The sequence below is a fragment of the Urocitellus parryii genome, chromosome 9 (assembly GCF_045843805.1).
Source record: "Urocitellus parryii isolate mUroPar1 chromosome 9, mUroPar1.hap1, whole genome shotgun sequence".
In the NCBI taxonomy this organism is placed as follows: domain Eukaryota; kingdom Metazoa; phylum Chordata; class Mammalia; order Rodentia; family Sciuridae; genus Urocitellus; species Urocitellus parryii.
In genome coordinates this window covers 18,973,036-18,982,589 of record NC_135539.1, presented here as the reverse complement: position 1 = coordinate 18,982,589, position 9,554 = coordinate 18,973,036, and positions in this window count along the sequence as shown.

The following is a 9,554-nucleotide window of genomic DNA, read 5'->3' as shown; positions in this document are numbered from 1 at the left end:
CCCCTGGAAGTGGTCAGTGCCGCACTCCTCTCTGCCTCAGTTCCTCATCTGTGAAATGGGCATCAGGGTCTGGTGCCCCCCTTGGTGTGGGGTGGGAGTCAGGTGAATCAGGAGACTTCGGAAGGGCACCCGCCGCAGGCGGCGCTCAACAAGGTCACATGACGCCATCCTCAGGGCCTCCCTGTCCCTCTGTCCTTTTTGGTGTGCCAGTCGAGTGCTCGGCCCCCGAGCTGCACCCCAACCCTGGCCTCCCTGTCCGGTCACTGCTCTGGTCACAGCTTGTGTGACACGTGGCCGTGGAAGCCCCTCTCCAGCGCTGGGCCGGGCCCTCGAGGACCCGGCTCTTGGGAAGTTCTGGATGAAGCGCTGCCCGGGCCCATCCTCTGTCCTGGGCGGTGCCTGGGGAGGGTCCAGGGCTAAGGGGCAGCCCTATGGCCTGGACCAGGCCAGCCACTGGTCCGAGGAGACCGACGTGGGGGCCCAGGGTGCCCTGTGAACCCCGCGCGGCCAGCTCCCTCCGGAAGAGGGATGACAACGGCTGGGCAGGTGGCCGGGTTCTAGAGCGCTGCAGCCAGACCGGGGCTGTCCAGGCAGGTGGCCTGCCGCCACATGCTCAGGTGGACCCTGTTCCCACCCTCCGCAACCAGGGGCCACCCAGCCGGCTCACGGGGTCTCCTGACCTGTGGGGCGTGTTCCCACCGACAGGGGGCGGCGAGGAGCACAGGGGTGGGGGGGGAGAGCCGGTGGCCAACGCCCTTACCCCCCAGAACCTGGAGTCTGGCCCTGGGTCCAGGCCCAGCTCTGCTTGTCTAGCAGCGCTGGTGAATAATAATAATTATAATAATGGTGACCAACACTGTTGAATCCCCCAAGGGGCACCGAGGACAGGCCACCTAGGTCTCTCCTCATCCCATGACAATCCTGGGAGGTAGGGGCAATTATGAGCTTTATTTTACATATGAAGAAACCAAGTCTCAGAGAGGTTAATTAGCTCATCCTAGGTCACACAGCACCACCAAAGATTCAAATCCATGTGGACTGCAGAGCCCAGACTCTTTAACTGAGCTCTTTACCCTGTGGGCACTTGCTGATTTAGACACTGGACAGAGGGAGGGCACCTGGGCATTCATGACACTCGATTTGGCCCAATCTTCCTATTAGGAAGTGTATTGTCTCAGGCAGGTGTCAAGGTTGTGCATCCCAGCTGAAGTGGTGGCATCGGAGAGATCCCTGGCCTGGAGAATACCAGCTTTTTCTCTCTAGTGATCAAAGGGAAAGAAACAGAACTGAGCTCCTGTCCACAGGCTGAGGAAAGAGCCCGGCAGAGTGGCGCTCACTTGTGATCCAGCGGCTTGGGAGGCTGAGGCAGGAGGATCGAAAGTTTGAGGTCAGCCTCAGCAACTTAGGGAGGCCCCATGCACCTCAGTGAGACCCTGTCTCTAAATAAAAATCAAAGGGGCTGAGGAGGGGGCTCAGTGGTTAAGTGCCCCTGGGTTCAATCCCTGGTACTAAGGGGAAAAATAAAACACAAGGCTGGTGAGACACGTCCCCTCCCCCTCTGGCACCCTCCTTATTTGTTTTGCTTATTGTGGTCATGGCTGCATCCCACCCCGTCCTTTATGACCTCCTGCTCACCATGGTCCCCGTGGTGACCGCTGGCTCACCATCCTTACGTCATGACCAGGACGCTGCCCATCAATGACCCTGGGCAGCACCACCAGCAGCCCCAAGCCATGGCCAGGCTGTCAGTGCCACTGTGACCCCTCACACCACTCCGTGTCCCCAGGAGCCCTGCACACGGCCCTCACTGTCCCTCACAGCACCAACCCGCGTGCCCTTCACAGCGCTGCCCGTCTGCTCTGCCCATGGTCACTGCGGCCACCTCGGCTGCTAGGGTTTGGATCTGGACGGTCCCCAGAGGCTCCCGTGTGGAAGGCCTGGTCCCTGGTGCCGCGGGGCTAGAGGTGGCCTTTGGAGGGCGACCTCAGCAGCGGTTAATCCACTGGAGGGCTCCTGTGGGAGGGGGCGGGAGGGAGGGTGTCCCTGGGGACACCCAGGTGGCCTGGGATGGCGTTTCCTGTTCCTGGTCCTTTCCCTTCCCTCCCCTCCCCCAGCAGGGAGCTGACCAGCCTCCTGTGCCCTGGCTCCTGCCTCCGCCGTCATGTCCTCCTTCACTTGGGCCCAGGAACAAGGGAGCCCCCGAGCAGGGACGGAACCTCCGCAGCCCTGAGCCAGCCCACCTTCCTGCTCTGGGGGGCTTTTCTCAGGCATTTTGTCACAGCAACAGAACCTGACCGGCCCACCCCCTCTGCCACCCCAGGCCACGCCACCATGGCTGGGATCTGATCGTCACCAAAACAACTCGGTTCCAGTGGGAGTTTTGAGTCTCTTCTGCAACTCGAGGCTGGTGCTCAGTGTCCAGTGTGTGAATGGAGCCTGGGACTGGGCCGCCATCATTCCCAAGGCCACTTGCTGGTGGCCCTCTTCCATGACGTATTCGTGGACACTCCCTGCTGGTGGCTTTGGGTGGCACAGCAGCCTGTGAGATGTCCGAGTCACTCAACACCCAGACACGCCACAGGGCCCTGGGATCGAGGCCTGCAGACAGACCCTTGGGCTCTGCCGGGGTCAGCACGTCCCGGCCCCTTCCTTCCCAGACCTTTGAAGCCTGTCTTTGGCTGTCCTGCTCCTGGCTTGGGGCCTCCCTGCCCAGCTCGGTGCTGTCACTGATCACTAGCACATGTGTGTGGGGTATGCGCCTTAATTAAATAAACGCCTCTTGGCTCCAAACAGAAGATGGGAGGAGTGTGCTTCCCACGGCCAGGTTGGGGGGCCTCTGGACGGCCACTGTCTTTGGGGGACTGGGTGGGGATTCGGAGGAGAGCAACTGACCTCCCGCCCGGGCTTCAGGGGGGAGAGGAGCCGAGCCCAGCCCGCGCCTGAGCCCGCGCCATCTCAAGAGCTTGCAGCTGTGGGTTGGGGGCGCGCGGTGGACCCTTCTTGGCCTTCTCCCCTCTCGTCCCTGCCCTATGCCTCTGCCCACCGCTGGGTACTGATCTGCTTTCCCACTACCCAGCTGCAGAGCTGACTCTGGTGCCTCGGTTTCCCCAATCTGCTCCCAGTCCTGGTAACCGTGACTGCACCAGCACCAGCACCCCAACGCTAGTCGTGACAATCATCAGCGGATGCGGGGGCGGGATTCAGTGGCCCTGTGGCCATTCTGACACATCTTGAAGAATGAGTTAACGAAGGTCCTTTCCACCGCTCCCAGAGCTCTGGGAGGGCCTGACAGGGCAGTGGGGAGACTGAGGTCCAAATCCTAGCTTTGCTGCTTACTAGCTGTGTGACCTTGGGCAAGACGTACAACCTCTCTGTGCTGGGAAAACCAGGGGCACCACAGGAAGCAGGGCCTGGAGCAGGGAGAGGCAACTGAGGCAGAAAAGGGGACAGCACTGTCACCAACCCGAGGGTGAAGGCCTCCTTACAGTTTGTGTCCTGAGGGGCTCTTCTGTGTCACTTTGGTTCCTAAGAAGCCAGGAGTGTCCAGGCTGCTCCAGGGGTGACAGGCCGAGCAGTCCCATCCCAGGACCCTGTGGGGGCCCTGGGAGGGGTGAGCAGCATGTCAGTGCTGTGCGTTTATTTTATTTCTTTCTTTATTTGTTTGGTGCCCGGGACACAGCCCAGGGCTCTCCCCTGCTGGGCAAGGGCTCCACCTGAGCTCCACCCTTGACGCGAGTTCCCTGAACCCCTCCTTCTCCTTGGAACCCCGCTTCCCTCCCATCTAGAGGCAGCAGGCTGCTCAGCGCTTCCCCCCCGCTGGGGTGCAGGACCTGGACCCCAGGCACGGGGTGAGGGGGGGCCTGGCAGTGACCAGTGGTGGTGGCCTGGGTGGGAATACTCTCCTTGCAGTGGAATTTGGGGACCGTTCCTGGTGTCGGGGCCGCCAACCTCGATGCCTGGGCTCTCCTGGACACTCCGGGGACGTCTTTGGTGCATGAACGTCGTGGTGGATCCCGTGGCTGGCCACCAAGAATCTTATCCGCACAGGCGACATGAGGGGCCTCTCGGGGCAGGGATGTCCCCGAGCCGCGAGCCGGGGCGGCAGTGGGTAAGTGGAGGCCATCCGTGAGCTGGCCCTGGACCCCCCAGGTCTGCTCGACCCTCAAATGGCTCTCTTGGGGTTTTTATGAGACCCCGCCCCCGCGGCTCCGGTTCCAGACCCTGCGGAAAGGAGCCGTCTCTTGACTTGGTACCAACTTCCTCAGTCCATGGGCTGAGCCCAACTTGGGACGCGTCAGGTCCCGTCACTGGGTCCCGGGAGGAGTGCCGTGGGTCCCCTCCTGTCCCCTGGGTGGTTCCCAGGAAGGGTTCGTGGCCAGCTGGGCGGACAGGCCCCGCGTCAGCCCTGGCCACACACGTTTCTCTCTCTCTGGTGGCTCCAGCCGGTGTCTGGAAAGGGCCCAAAGGGAAGATCCTGACCCGTGTGCGCTGGGCCCACGTGGCTCTGATCGAGGGCACAGGGACCGCGGATTCAAGGGAGAATCAGCTTTCCTTCTCGGCGCTCCCCTCGCCATCCCAGCGCACCTCTCACCGGTGACCTCGGGGTCTGAGGGGGCCTGTGCCTGGGGAGGTCCCGGCTGCTCCCGGGGACTCTGGGGGGTCTTGGGGTTGCCGCGAGCACCCGGAGAGACCCCAGGGTGCCTCTGGCGGGAAGCAGGAGAACTCCGGAGGCCAAAGGTTCTTTTAAGAGAGTACATTGGAGTCCCGGCTGCTGGTCAGTCACTAGGGCTGGGGACTCCAGGGCACATGGCCATTGACTCTACATCCAACCAGGTGGGGGCTGGAGAAGCCCCACTGTCCCCAAATGCCAGATCAGGGCAGACGGCCACCTTTCTTGACCCTCAATGGTGTCCTGGGCTCTAGGTGCGTGGAGAGTCCCAAGCGGGAACTTGCAGAACGAATGAGGCTTTTCACAGTTTCCTGAGGGAGAGGCCACATGCTCTGATGGAGAGGAGGCTTGACCGTGCCTCACTGGCCCGGGGACGGCCCTGACCCAGCACCCTCCCTCTCCACGAAGCATCTACTCGCTCTGGACCACGCTGAGGTGCAGGCGCTGGTAGGAGCAGTCACGTGGGCGTGCAAGGAGAGCCCTGGGCTGGCTTCCCTCCCTCTCCAGCCCCCGCCTGATGGGAAGGGGAGTGTCCCCTAAGGATTCCTTAGAGAGCTGCCCAAGACCCTGAGCTTCCGGTCCTTCCTGTGGTCTGGCCTGCAGCCTGCAGTCACCCTCTTCCTTTTCTGGATCTCCAAAGTCACCAGATGCCTTCTCGTGCTTCTCAGCACCCTTTGGTCTTTCCCACGCCCTTGTCCATCTGGAACATTCCAGCACATCCTTCCTCTCTGGCAGCCCCTCTGGGGTGCCTCTCCAGGGTCCATTTCCGCTTCTGATGCCAGAGTGCTGGGGGGGGGGGGAGGGAAGTGGGCGAGATGCTCAGAGGAACCTGCCCGAGCTCTGGGGGAGGGAAGGCCACGTGACGCAGACCCGGCCAATGAGACCCGAGCTCGGCTGCCCCTTCCCCTCCCGCCCTGGAACCGTCTGGAGCCAGGAGACGCCTGGGGCAGAGGGGAGGGGTTGGGGTCAGGATCTGGTTTCCTCCTCCCCCTGCAGATGGGGCTTTGGATTCAGGCAACCTGGGTTCAAGCTGGGCTCTTGCACAAAAAAATATAGGCTGGAGGTGTGACCTCGAGCCTGGGAACAGAACAGCAAAGTCCTGGACTCCGTAACCAGAGCCCCGCGGACCTGCCCCGGGCAGAACTTGCTGATCCTTCTCCTGCCTCACAGTGAGGGCACACAGTAGGCGCTTAACAGATCTGTATGCAGTGAACAGTTGTACAGGTTTTAGCAGTGACACGTCCAGGAAATCTGGCTTAAAAAATAGAATGAACACCCCGCACAGTGGCGCACACCTGTACTCTCAGTGGCTGGGGAGGCCGCGGCAGGAGGATCGCGAGTTCAAAGCCAGCCTCAGCCACTTCAGGAGGCCCTCAGCAACTCAGGGAGACCCTGTCTCTAAATAAAATACCAAATAGGGCTGGGGATGGGGCTCCGTGGTCGAGTGCCCCTGAGTTCAATCCCCGGTACCCACCACCCCCTACCCCCTAAATGGAAGGGACAGCCCAGCAGTGTTCAGGGTCCAGCTTCCTGTGGGACAGTGAGGCAGCAGGGGACAGAGACGTCTCCCCACGAAGCAGATCAGCTGTTATCAAATTTACGCCGGGGCTTCCTTCTTGAGGCTCTGCATTATTTAAGACTACATTTCCCAGGGGCACGAATGTAAAGCAAGATCTGTATTATTTAAAAATCTGAGCGCACAGAGACTCTCTGTGAATATCTTTAAATCGCCCCATTTCCAAATCACATCAGGGAAATTGGCCTAGACCGGGACGTGCGGTCCTGGAGGGGGCCGTAGAGACGCTTGGGTGGACGGGAAGGTTTCTGAGATTTAAAAAAAAAAACAAAAACAAAAACTTGCAGCCTCGTACCTGCCTCCCAAGTCTGCGGTGAGGCTGCACCAGAGGTGCGGCTGGTCACGGTCATTAGGTGTTAAAAGTGGTCAATGTGTCAACATTGAAGAACGATTTGCTTTAACAAAATTGCAGCTGATTTCAGGGTCATTCCAGGGACCGGCCTGAATTACTGAAAAATCGACTGGGGTCTGTTTTCCCTTTTTCTCTCTTGGGCGTGGGATCCTTCCAGGAAAGGGTCCTGGGGTCTGGCTCTGGGAAGACCAAAGGGCGTTTGCTGTCGGGGGCATTGTACATGGATGTGAGCACATCCGTAGAGACAGGTCCCCAATTGCTCACTTGAAACTACTCTCACTTGTTATGGACCCTGTTTGACAGATGAGGAAGCAGAAGCACAGAGACGTTTAGCAACTTGTTCAATGTCACACAGCCAGTGACAGGCAGAGGCAGGCTTTGGGTGCAGGCAGGGAGCTCTCAGTCTGTTCTTGGCTCTGTGCCTCTCTACAGCCTCAGGCAGAAACGGGAAGGAGGCTGAAGCCTGAGCCCTTTCTAATGAGTTTGGACCAAATCCTGGGATGCGTGGGAGATCCACAGAGAGGAGAGAACTCGGAGCAGGCCGGATTGCCTTCACTGCCTGCACTCACGGGGCTGTGAGTCGATGTAGAAATATAAGAAAACGGGGCCTCTCTGGCTCCCCAGGAGCTCTAGGGCCATCCCCGTGGCCCCATAAGAATGTCCAGGGCTCCTGACTGTATTTTGATATTCGTTCTTTTTAATTTAGTTTTATTGGAACAAGCGCGAGGCTGCATGTGCATAGTTTGAAAATCAAAATACCCACGGACGCGTCTATAGAAGCACGACCGCTCGCTCCTTTTTCTTCATCTGTTGTCCTCCTCCCTCTTCTTCTCTCCCCACTTTTTTTTGGGGGGGTTAGCAGGGACTGAATTTATGGGTGCTTAGCCACTGAGCCACATCCACAGCTTTCTTTTATTTATTTATTTTTAAAATTTGAGACAGGGTCTCGATGAGTTGTTTAGGACCTTGCTAAGTTGCTGAGGCCAGCTTCGAACTCGAGATCCTCCTGCCTCAGCCTCCCGAGCTGCTGGGACGATAGGCATGCACCACCCCGCCCGGCTCACAGGCAATGCCTTTTGTATTTTCTTCCAGGGGCTCTTTATGCAAATGCGAGCAATAGACATCACCGTTCTGTCCTTTACTGCCAGGGCTGGCTCTGGGCCATACTCAATGCATTTTTGACTTAAGATGTTTACAACTATGGGTTGATCAGGGGGTAACCCTAGGGTACGTCAGAGAGCCTCTGCACTAGGGTTTTACCCGCGAGTTCTACAGTTGACTGAAATATATACGCACATGTGTATATTTATATAAATGGGTCGTCTTCAGTGCATCACTAAAGGGAAAGGAAATGGATACTGTCGCAGCCACCAGGATGGAAACTGCACATAAGTCCCCACCCTGGACCCATCCAGCGTCTCAGGCCCCACACCTCAGAGGAGAGGCGTCTCTGTGACTCTTCAAGGTCCTGTCACCCAGTGGAGGGGAGGCAGCCTCCAGGGACAGTTCGTGGGAAAAGAGTCACTTGGCCCCTCGCTGTCACTCATCCCAAAGGGCGTTGGCTGTCAGGGGCGTGGTACGTGGATGTGAGCACATCAGTAGAGACATGTCACCCATTTGCTCACTTGAAACTAGTCTCGCTTTTGAAAAATACAAAGTCACCCACCCCACGATGCCCCAAAGCAGGGGACCCAGGCTACCTCTTAGCAAGCTGGTCTAGGATCCAGGACTTGAAAGAGTCAGGACTGGGAGAGGAGGAGGCAGGGTGGGTGTGTGTGTGTGGCGAGGAGCGGGATGGGAGGCCGGTTTTATGGAAGGGGAAGGTTGCATCCTGTGGTCCACAGTCCCCTGGGCTGTGGCCCACAGTCCCCTGGGCTGTGGCCCACAGTCCCCTGGGCTGTGGCCCACAGTCCCCTGGGCTGTGGCCCAGCGCCTGGCTGGGAGGGAGAGGACGCGGAGCCGCGGCGCCCCCTGGTGGCCAACCTGGGTACTGAGTAGAAAGGCGCTTGGGTTGCAGGGGTGACCCAGGAAATAAGGAGATAATTGCAGGCTGCGGAGGGGCTACATACCACCCCCCAACTGCCCCCAACCCACCCCCGCACACACACACATGCAGACGCCCATGCATGCAGACCCTGCCCCAAGTGACCTGTTCTTTAGCCAAGGCCACACCCATGTGGGGCCCCAGAGCAGAGGCACATGTGACTTATTTGCCATGACTTCCCCTGGGCAGTGATGGTTTTGGAACCAGATTCTCCCAGGTCATCGTCACTTGGGGAAGAGAGCAGAGCCAGCCTCTGGGTTCCCACTTGCTGAAGTCCACCTCTAACAGTTAACACTTATGGGGCACTTATTGTGTACCGGAAACTGACTTTGCTTTCTCTCTTGATTTGATCCGCACAACAACCCTCCGTCTGACGGAGAAGCCTCTGAACTGGGCATCATCATCGTAGTCTGTACTTACCTGCAGGAGACACTTCCCCAGTCCCCAGTGGATGCCCGAAACAGTGGCATCAAACTCCATGTCGACCCTTCTATTGTCACAGAGTGCTACGTTTCCTCTGCCTGTTTTATACTCTGGTGCCTCCTTGGCATACTACTCTTTCACTTTGGGGTCATTATTAAGTAAAATAAGGGTTATTAAACATGAGCAATGTGACACCACAGCAGTTGCTCTAAAAAATGTGACTTCATCTGAGATGTTCCTTAGTGACTAACGGGTGGGTGCCATATACAGCATGGATACATTGAACAAAGGGAGGATTCTTGTCCTGGGCAGGATGGGGCGTGATGGAGTGAGATTTCTTTATGCTTCTCAGAATGCCACGTGACCGAAAAGGTGTGAATTGTTTATTTCTAGAATATTATCTTCTGTATTTTCAGACTGCAGCTGACCATGGGTAACTGAGACTGTGGATAGCGAAACCACGTATAAAGGTTGAGGACTATATTTCCCT